Source organism: Mytilus edulis, unplaced genomic scaffold (assembly GCF_963676685.1).
Source record: "Mytilus edulis unplaced genomic scaffold, xbMytEdul2.2 SCAFFOLD_793, whole genome shotgun sequence".
NCBI classification, from domain to species: domain Eukaryota; kingdom Metazoa; phylum Mollusca; class Bivalvia; order Mytilida; family Mytilidae; genus Mytilus; species Mytilus edulis.
The window spans coordinates 21781-31401 of record NW_027268923.1 but is presented as its reverse complement, the minus strand read 5'-3'; the positions used below and the strand labels follow the sequence as shown (position 1 = coordinate 31401).

The 9621-nt window shown below is 35.8% G+C and overlaps 8 non-coding genes across 8 annotated transcripts; all 8 read left to right on the top strand.

The window, feature by feature from the left end:
• Positions 1-1447: 1447 nt before the first annotated feature.
• Positions 1448-1566, top strand: LOC139509110 (5S ribosomal RNA). Its single transcript, XR_011661559.1, has one exon. It is a non-coding gene; the product is annotated as a 5S ribosomal RNA (ribosomal RNA).
• Positions 1567-1704: 138 nt separating this feature from the next.
• On the top strand, positions 1705-1824 carry LOC139509113 (5S ribosomal RNA). The gene has a single exon (XR_011661562.1). It is a non-coding gene; the product is annotated as a 5S ribosomal RNA (ribosomal RNA).
• A 1972-nt stretch (positions 1825-3796) lies between these two features.
• LOC139509109 (5S ribosomal RNA) lies at positions 3797-3915 on the top strand. Its single transcript, XR_011661558.1, has one exon. It is a non-coding gene; the product is annotated as a 5S ribosomal RNA (ribosomal RNA).
• A 138-nt stretch (positions 3916-4053) lies between these two features.
• LOC139509108 (5S ribosomal RNA) lies at positions 4054-4172 on the top strand. The gene has a single exon (XR_011661557.1). It is a non-coding gene; the product is annotated as a 5S ribosomal RNA (ribosomal RNA).
• A 1971-nt stretch (positions 4173-6143) lies between these two features.
• LOC139509107 (5S ribosomal RNA) lies at positions 6144-6262 on the top strand. The gene has a single exon (XR_011661555.1). It is a non-coding gene; the product is annotated as a 5S ribosomal RNA (ribosomal RNA).
• Positions 6263-6400: 138 nt separating this feature from the next.
• Positions 6401-6519, top strand: LOC139509106 (5S ribosomal RNA). The gene has a single exon (XR_011661554.1). It is a non-coding gene; the product is annotated as a 5S ribosomal RNA (ribosomal RNA).
• A 1970-nt stretch (positions 6520-8489) lies between these two features.
• On the top strand, positions 8490-8608 carry LOC139509105 (5S ribosomal RNA). The gene has a single exon (XR_011661553.1). It is a non-coding gene; the product is annotated as a 5S ribosomal RNA (ribosomal RNA).
• A 138-nt stretch (positions 8609-8746) lies between these two features.
• LOC139509104 (5S ribosomal RNA) lies at positions 8747-8865 on the top strand. Its single transcript, XR_011661552.1, has one exon. It is a non-coding gene; the product is annotated as a 5S ribosomal RNA (ribosomal RNA).
• Positions 8866-9621: the final 756 nt, after the last annotated feature.

Below are 9621 nucleotides of genomic sequence, written 5' to 3'. Positions count from 1 at the left end.
GTGCTTTCATATCGAAGGCAAAATCTAAATTTTTGGGAAGTCTCTTTATTTCTACGTATATCTGAAAGCAAAAACATATAAAGAAATGATTTTACTACAAAGGTATATCATTTTTACGGCACAATCTAGTTTTTGTGAAATAATACAACACGTTTTCTGATGAAGAATCGCACGAGAGAAATTGACAAGTTGTACATTAATCGTAAATATTTCTTTACTCGTGGTATTTTGTTTAATTCTTATGACATATTCTGAAAGAAAAATTCCTGCTGAAGATTTTCGTGTATGATTTATATATCAAAACGTACAATTTATTTGAAACAAATGATTAAAACTTGTCGAACAAGCACACAGATTTTCTTGTCGATCTGTTTGAATTAGATTGTCATGAAAGTTTAAGGGTGCTCTCGTCGAGGTCCGCGTTAGATAGATAATTACACTATGTCAGTGAGGTTTGGAAAACATTGTAATCTGTCGTTCATTCGCACACATCGTTCAACAACCAAAACCGCAAAATGTCAGACGCACCAGCACCAGTAGTAAAGACCCCAGCTAAGTCACCAAAGAAGAAAGTTGCAGCTAAACCAAAGAAAGTAGCTACTCATCCAAAATACAGCGAGATGGTCGGAAAGGCTATATCTGCTTTGAAAGAGCGTGGAGGCTCCAGCCGTCAAGCCATCCTTAAGTATATCTTAGCAAACTTCAGCGTTGGTAGCGATGCAAAAACAGTAAACACTCACTTGAAGTTAGCTCTGAAATCAGGAGTGAAGAGCAATAGCTTGAAACAGTCGAAGGGTACCGGCGCTTCTGGAAGCTTTAAGATTGGGGAAGTGGCTAAACCAGCTAAGAAACAGCAAAGAAAGTAGTTAAACCTAAAGCCGCCAAGCCAAAGAAGGCAAAGACACCTACCAAAAAGACTGCCGCAAAGAAACCTGCAGCAAAGAAACCAGCAGGTGAAAAGAAAGCAGCTAAACCAAAAGCAAAGAAACCAGCTGCAAAGAAACCTGCTGCAAAACCTGCTGCCAAATCTGCAAAGAAAGCCACAAAATCTCCCAAGAAGACAAAGGCTGCAGCTAAACCAAAGAAGGCAAAGACACCAAAGAAGAAGTAAATAAAGGAAGCATCCTGATGCTTTTAAAGCTTAAACAGCCCTTTTAAGGGCTACCAAAATTTTTCAAAAAGAGTCTGAAATTGTTGCATGGTATTAGTCACAAATAAAATATAGCTTGTCCCATATTCTAAATCTCTCTGTCTTCTCTGCAATTTTTTTCTACTATAAAGTCCATGTGTACTTGCCTAGTTTTACTATCTTCCACTCTCTGGATCGTGCAGTAAGTGTTTAGTTTTGCTTCTATCTTAAACCTGAAATTTTTTTTTATACAAATTCTAGATCTGTTCAAAATTGCTACTTCCTAACTTTATATATCAAACATTTTGACACTTCTGTGTCTACGACCATATCACGTTGAAAACACCGGTTCTCGTCCGATCACCGAAGTTAAGCAACGTCGAGCCCGGTTAGTACTTGGATGGGTGACCGCCTGGGAATACCGGGTGTTGTAGACATTTTTTGTACCTATAATTTTGCATTTCTACCAAACAATTAATGTAAAGTTTTGCTTCTGAAAAAATCTGTTTTATATAAATTTCTTTTCAAAAATGCTACTACCTAACCTTATATATCAAAAATTTTAACACTTCTGTGTCTACGACCATATCACGTTGAAAACACCGGTTCTCGTCCGATCACCGAAGTTAAGCAAACGTCGAGCCCGGTTAGTACTTGGATGGGTGACCGCCTGGGAATACCGGGTGTTGTAGACATTTTTTTTACTTATAATTTTGCATTCCTACCAAACATAATTGTTCTATGATTTTTTTTACTAATTTACTTGGATGTAATATTCAACATATCTAGCTATCAATGAATGAAGAAAACAGAAAATAAATCATTCATAAATTTATTTATTTTTCAATACCCATCTGCATGGTGAAATATTTTTACGTGAAATACATGCAAGTCAAGTTATATACACTTAAGAATTCCACTCCTTCCACATGCATGTGGCTACATATATATATTTTTTTTTAAAATTAGGTCGTCTGTGATAATATGGTATCCGCCTTTTGTCGTCATTTGAAATCGCCTCTTTCTTTTTGACCAGGGCTTATATGATTCACTATTTTTCTGAAAGAATTCTGATTAGCAAAAATTCATTATAGCAAAAACAAATAATAAACAATAAATACTAATTATAGCTTGTAAAGTTCCAGTAAAAAATTCGAATATTTGAAACGTCTTTCATCTCGGTCAAGGAAGTCCCGCTTTCGAAGTTTGCCATCTTTGTGTGCTTTCATATCGAAGGCAAAATCTAAATTTTTGGGAAGTCTCTTTATTTCTACGTATATCTGAAAGCAAAAACATATAAAGAAATGATTTTACTACAAAGGTATATCATTTTTACGGCACAATCTAGTTTTTGTGAAATAATACAACACGTTTTCTGATGAAGAATCGCACGAGAGAAATTGACAAGTTGTACATTAATCGTAAATATTTCTTTACTCGTGGTATTTTGTTTAATTCTTATGACATATTCTGAAAGAAAAATTCCTGCTGAAGATTTTCGTGTATGATTTATATATCAAAACGTACAATTTATTTGAAACAAATGATTAAAACTTGTCGAACAAGCACACAGATTTTCTTGTCGATCTGTTTGAATTAGATTGTCATGAAAGTTTAAGGGTGCTCTCGTCGAGGTCCGCGTTAGATAGATAATTACACTATGTCAGTGAGGTTTGGAAAACATTGTAATCTGTCGTTCATTCGCACACATCGTTCAACAACCAAAACCGCAAAATGTCAGACGCACCAGCACCAGTAGTAAAGACCCCAGCTAAGTCACCAAAGAAGAAAGTTGCAGCTAAACCAAAGAAAGTAGCTACTCATCCAAAATACAGCGAGATGGTCGGAAAGGCTATATCTGCTTTGAAAGAGCGTGGAGGCTCCAGCCGTCAAGCCATCCTTAAGTATATCTTAGCAAACTTCAGCGTTGGTAGCGATGCAAAAACAGTAAACACTCACTTGAAGTTAGCTCTGAAATCAGGAGTGAAGAGCAATAGCTTGAAACAGTCGAAGGGTACCGGCGCTTCTGGAAGCTTTAAGATTGGGGAAGTGGCTAAACCAGCTAAGAAACCAGCAAAGAAAGTAGTTAAACCTAAAGCCGCCAAGCCAAAGAAGGCAAAGACACCTACCAAAAAGACTGCCGCAAAGAAACCTGCAGCAAAGAAACCAGCAGGTGAAAAGAAAGCAGCTAAACCAAAAGCAAAGAAACCAGCTGCAAAGAAACCTGCTGCAAAACCTGCTGCCAAATCTGCAAAGAAAGCCACAAAATCTCCCAAGAAGACAAAGGCTGCAGCTAAACCAAAGAAGGCAAAGACACCAAAGAAGAAGTAAATAAAGGAAGCATCCTGATGCTTTTAAAGCTTAAACAGCCCTTTTAAGGGCTACCAAAATTTTTCAAAAAGAGTCTGAAATTGTTGCATGGTATTAGTCACAAATAAAATATAGCTTGTCCCATATTCTAAATCTCTCTGTCTTCTCTGCAATTTTTTTCTACTATAAAGTCCATGTGTACTTGCCTAGTTTTACTATCTTCCACTCTCTGGATCGTGCAGTAAGTGTTTAGTTTTGCTTCTATCTTAAACCTGAAATTTTTTTTTATACAAATTCTAGATCTGTTCAAAATTGCTACTTCCTAACTTTATATATCAAACATTTTGACACTTCTGTGTCTACGACCATATCACGTTGAAAACACCGGTTCTCGTCCGATCACCGAAGTTAAGCAACGTCGAGCCCGGTTAGTACTTGGATGGGTGACCGCCTGGGAATACCGGGTGTTGTAGACATTTTTTGTACCTATAATTTTGCATTTCTACCAAACAATTAATGTAAAGTTTTGCTTCTGAAAAAATCTGTTTTATATAAATTTCTTTTCAAAAATGCTACTACCTAACCTTATATATCAAAAATTTTAACACTTCTGTGTCTACGACCATATCACGTTGAAAACACCGGTTCTCGTCCGATCACCGAAGTTAAGCAACGTCGAGCCCGGTTAGTACTTGGATGGGTGACCGCCTGGGAATACCGGGTGTTGTAGACATTTTTTTACTTATAATTTTGCATTCCTACCAAACATAATTGTTCTATGATTTTTTTTACTAATTTACTTGGATGTAATATTCAACATATCTAGCTATCAATGAATGAAGAAAACAGAAAATAAATCATTCATAAATTTATTTATTTTTCAATACCCATCTGCATGGTGAAATATTTTTACGTGAAATACATGCAAGTCAAGTTATATACACTTAAGAATTCCACTCCTTCCACATGCATGTGGCTACATATATATATTTTTTTTTAAAATTAGGTCGTCTGTGATAATATGGTATCCGCCTTTTGTCGTCATTTGAAATCGCCTCTTTCTTTTTGACCAGGGCTTATATGATTCACTATTTTTCTGAAAGAATTCTGATTAGCAAAAATTCATTATAGCAAAAACAAATAATAAACAATAAATACTAATTATAGCTTGTAAAGTTCCAGTAAAAAATTCGAATATTTGAAACGTCTTTCATCTCGGTCAAGGAAGTCCCGCTTTCGAAGTTTGCCATCTTTGTGTGCTTTCATATCGAAGGCAAAATCTAAATTTTTGGGAAGTCTCTTTATTTCTACGTATATCTGAAAGCAAAAACATATAAAGAAATGATTTTACTACAAAGGTATATCATTTTTACGGCACAATCTAGTTTTTGTGAAATAATACAACACGTTTTCTGATGAAGAATCGCACGAGAGAAATTGACAAGTTGTACATTAATCGTAAATATTTCTTTACTCGTGGTATTTTGTTTAATTCTTATGACATATTCTGAAAGAAAAATTCCTGCTGAAGATTTTCGTGTATGATTTATATATCAAAACGTACAATTTATTTGAAACAAATGATTAAAACTTGTCGAACAAGCACACAGATTTTCTTGTCGATCTGTTTGAATTAGATTGTCATGAAAGTTTAAGGGTGCTCTCGTCGAGGTCCGCGTTAGATAGATAATTACACTATGTCAGTGAGGTTTGGAAAACATTGTAATCTGTCGTTCATTCGCACACATCGTTCAACAACCAAAACCGCAAAATGTCAGACGCACCAGCACCAGTAGTAAAGACCCCAGCTAAGTCACCAAAGAAGAAAGTTGCAGCTAAACCAAAGAAAGTAGCTACTCATCCAAAATACAGCGAGATGGTCGGAAAGGCTATATCTGCTTTGAAAGAGCGTGGAGGCTCCAGCCGTCAAGCCATCCTTAAGTATATCTTAGCAAACTTCAGCGTTGGTAGCGATGCAAAAACAGTAAACACTCACTTGAAGTTAGCTCTGAAATCAGGAGTGAAGAGCAATAGCTTGAAACAGTCGAAGGGTACCGGCGCTTCTGGAAGCTTTAAGATTGGGGAAGTGGCTAAACCAGCTAAGAAACCAGCAAAGAAAGTAGTTAAACCTAAAGCCGCCAAGCCAAAGAAGGCAAAGACACCTACCAAAAAGACTGCCGCAAAGAAACCTGCAGCAAAGAAACCAGCAGGTGAAAAGAAAGCAGCTAAACCAAAAGCAAAGAAACCAGCTGCAAAGAAACCTGCTGCAAAACCTGCTGCCAAATCTGCAAAGAAAGCCACAAAATCTCCCAAGAAGACAAAGGCTGCAGCTAAACCAAAGAAGGCAAAGACACCAAAGAAGAAGTAAATAAAGGAAGCATCCTGATGCTTTTAAAGCTTAAACAGCCCTTTTAAGGGCTACCAAAATTTTTCAAAAAGAGTCTGAAATTGTTGCATGGTATTAGTCACAAATAAAATATAGCTTGTCCCATATTCTAAATCTCTCTGTCTTCTCTGCAATTTTTTTCTACTATAAAGTCCATGTGTACTTGCCTAGTTTTACTATCTTCCACTCTCTGGATCGTGCAGTAAGTGTTTAGTTTTGCTTCTATCTTAAACCTGAAATTTTTTTTTATACAAATTCTAGATCTGTTCAAAATTGCTACTTCCTAACTTTATATATCAAACATTTTGACACTTCTGTGTCTACGACCATATCACGTTGAAAACACCGGTTCTCGTCCGATCACCGAAGTTAAGCAACGTCGAGCCCGGTTAGTACTTGGATGGGTGACCGCCTGGGAATACCGGGTGTTGTAGACATTTTTTGTACCTATAATTTTGCATTTCTACCAAACAATTAATGTAAAGTTTTGCTTCTGAAAAAATCTGTTTTATATAAATTTCTTTTCAAAAATGCTACTACCTAACCTTATATATCAAAAATTTTAACACTTCTGTGTCTACGACCATATCACGTTGAAAACACCGGTTCTCGTCCGATCACCGAAGTTAAGCAACGTCGAGCCCGGTTAGTACTTGGATGGGTGACCGCCTGGGAATACCGGGTGTTGTAGACATTTTTTTACTTATAATTTTGCATTCCTACCAAACATAATTGTTCTATGATTTTTTTTACTAATTTACTTGGATGTAATATTCAACATATCTAGCTATCAATGAATGAAGAAAACAGAAAATAAATCATTCATAAATTTATTTATTTTTCAATACCCATCTGCATGGTGAAATATTTTTACGTGAAATACATGCAAGTCAAGTTATATACACTTAAGAATTCCACTCCTTCCACATGCATGTGGCTACATATATATATTTTTTTTTAAATTAGGTCGTCTGTGATAATATGGTATCCGCCTTTTGTCGTCATTTGAAATCGCCTCTTTCTTTTTGACCAGGGCTTATATGATTCACTATTTTTCTGAAAGAATTCTGATTAGCAAAAATTCATTATAGCAAAAACAAATAATAAACAATAAATACTAATTATAGCTTGTAAAGTTCCAGTAAAAAATTCGAATATTTGAAACGTCTTTCATCTCGGTCAAGGAAGTCCCGCTTTCGAAGTTTGCCATCTTTGTGTGCTTTCATATCGAAGGCAAAATCTAAATTTTTGGGAAGTCTCTTTATTTCTACGTATATCTGAAAGCAAAAACATATAAAGAAATGATTTTACTACAAAGGTATATCATTTTTACGGCACAATCTAGTTTTTGTGAAATAATACAACACGTTTTCTGATGAAGAATCGCACGAGAGAAATTGACAAGTTGTACATTAATCGTAAATATTTCTTTACTCGTGGTATTTTGTTTAATTCTTATGACATATTCTGAAAGAAAAATTCCTGCTGAAGATTTTCGTGTATGATTTATATATCAAAACGTACAATTTATTTGAAACAAATGATTAAAACTTGTCGAACAAGCACACAGATTTTCTTGTCGATCTGTTTGAATTAGATTGTCATGAAAGTTTAAGGGTGCTCTCGTCGAGGTCCGCGTTAGATAGATAATTACACTATGTCAGTGAGGTTTGGAAAACATTGTAATCTGTCGTTCATTCGCACACATCGTTCAACAACCAAAACCGCAAAATGTCAGACGCACCAGCACCAGTAGTAAAGACCCCAGCTAAGTCACCAAAGAAGAAAGTTGCAGCTAAACCAAAGAAAGTAGCTACTCATCCAAAATACAGCGAGATGGTCGGAAAGGCTATATCTGCTTTGAAAGAGCGTGGAGGCTCCAGCCGTCAAGCCATCCTTAAGTATATCTTAGCAAACTTCAGCGTTGGTAGCGATGCAAAAACAGTAAACACTCACTTGAAGTTAGCTCTGAAATCAGGAGTGAAGAGCAATAGCTTGAAACAGTCGAAGGGTACCGGCGCTTCTGGAAGCTTTAAGATTGGGGAAGTGGCTAAACCAGCTAAGAAACCAGCAAAGAAAGTAGTTAAACCTAAAGCCGCCAAGCCAAAGAAGGCAAAGACACCTACCAAAAAGACTGCCGCAAAGAAACCTGCAGCAAAGAAACCAGCAGGTGAAAAGAAAGCAGCTAAACCAAAAGCAAAGAAACCAGCTGCAAAGAAACCTGCTGCAAAACCTGCTGCCAAATCTGCAAAGAAAGCCACAAAATCTCCCAAGAAGACAAAGGCTGCAGCTAAACCAAAGAAGGCAAAGACACCAAAGAAGAAGTAAATAAAGGAAGCATCCTGATGCTTTTAAAGCTTAAACAGCCCTTTTAAGGGCTACCAAAATTTTTCAAAAAGAGTCTGAAATTGTTGCATGGTATTAGTCACAAATAAAATATAGCTTGTCCCATATTCTAAATCTCTCTGTCTTCTCTGCAATTTTTTTCTACTATAAAGTCCATGTGTACTTGCCTAGTTTTACTATCTTCCACTCTCTGGATCGTGCAGTAAGTGTTTAGTTTTGCTTCTATCTTAAACCTGAAATTTTTTTTTATACAAATTCTAGATCTGTTCAAAATTGCTACTTCCTAACTTTATATATCAAACATTTTGACACTTCTGTGTCTACGACCATATCACGTTGAAAACACCGGTTCTCGTCCGATCACCGAAGTTAAGCAACGTCGAGCCCGGTTAGTACTTGGATGGGTGACCGCCTGGGAATACCGGGTGTTGTAGACATTTTTTGTACCTATAATTTTGCATTTCTACCAAACAATTAATGTAAAGTTTTGCTTCTGAAAAAATCTGTTTTATATAAATTTCTTTTCAAAAATGCTACTACCTAACCTTATATATCAAAAATTTTAACACTTCTGTGTCTACGACCATATCACGTTGAAAACACCGGTTCTCGTCCGATCACCGAAGTTAAGCAACGTCGAGCCCGGTTAGTACTTGGATGGGTGACCGCCTGGGAATACCGGGTGTTGTAGACATTTTTTTACTTATAATTTTGCATTCCTACCAAACATAATTGTTCTATGATTTTTTTTACTAATTTACTTGGATGTAATATTCAACATATCTAGCTATCAATGAATGAAGAAAACAGAAAATAAATCATTCATAAATTTATTTATTTTTCAATACCCATCTGCATGGTGAAATATTTTTACGTGAAATACATGCAAGTCAAGTTATATACACTTAAGAATTCCACTCCTTCCACATGCATGTGGCTACATATATATATTTTTTTTTTAAATTAGGTCGTCTGTGATAATATGGTATCCGCCTTTTGTCGTCATTTGAAATCGCCTCTTTCTTTTTGACCAGGGCTTATATGATTCACTATTTTTCTGAAAGAATTCTGATTAGCAAAAATTCATTATAGCAAAAACAAATAATAAACAATAAATACTAATTATAGCTTGTAAAGTTCCAGTAAAAAATTCGAATATTTGAAACGTCTTTCATCTCGGTCAAGGAAGTCCCGCTTTCGAAGTTTGCCATCTTTGTGTGCTTTCATATCGAAGGCAAAATCTAAATTTTTGGGAAGTCTCTTTATTTCTACGTATATCTGAAAGCAAAAACATATAAAGAAATGATTTTACTACAAAGGTATATCATTTTTACGGCACAATCTAGTTTTTGTGAAATAATACAACACGTTTTCTGATGAAGAATCGCACGAGAGAAATTGACAAGTTGTACATTAATCGTAAATATTTCTTTACTCGTGGTATTTTGTT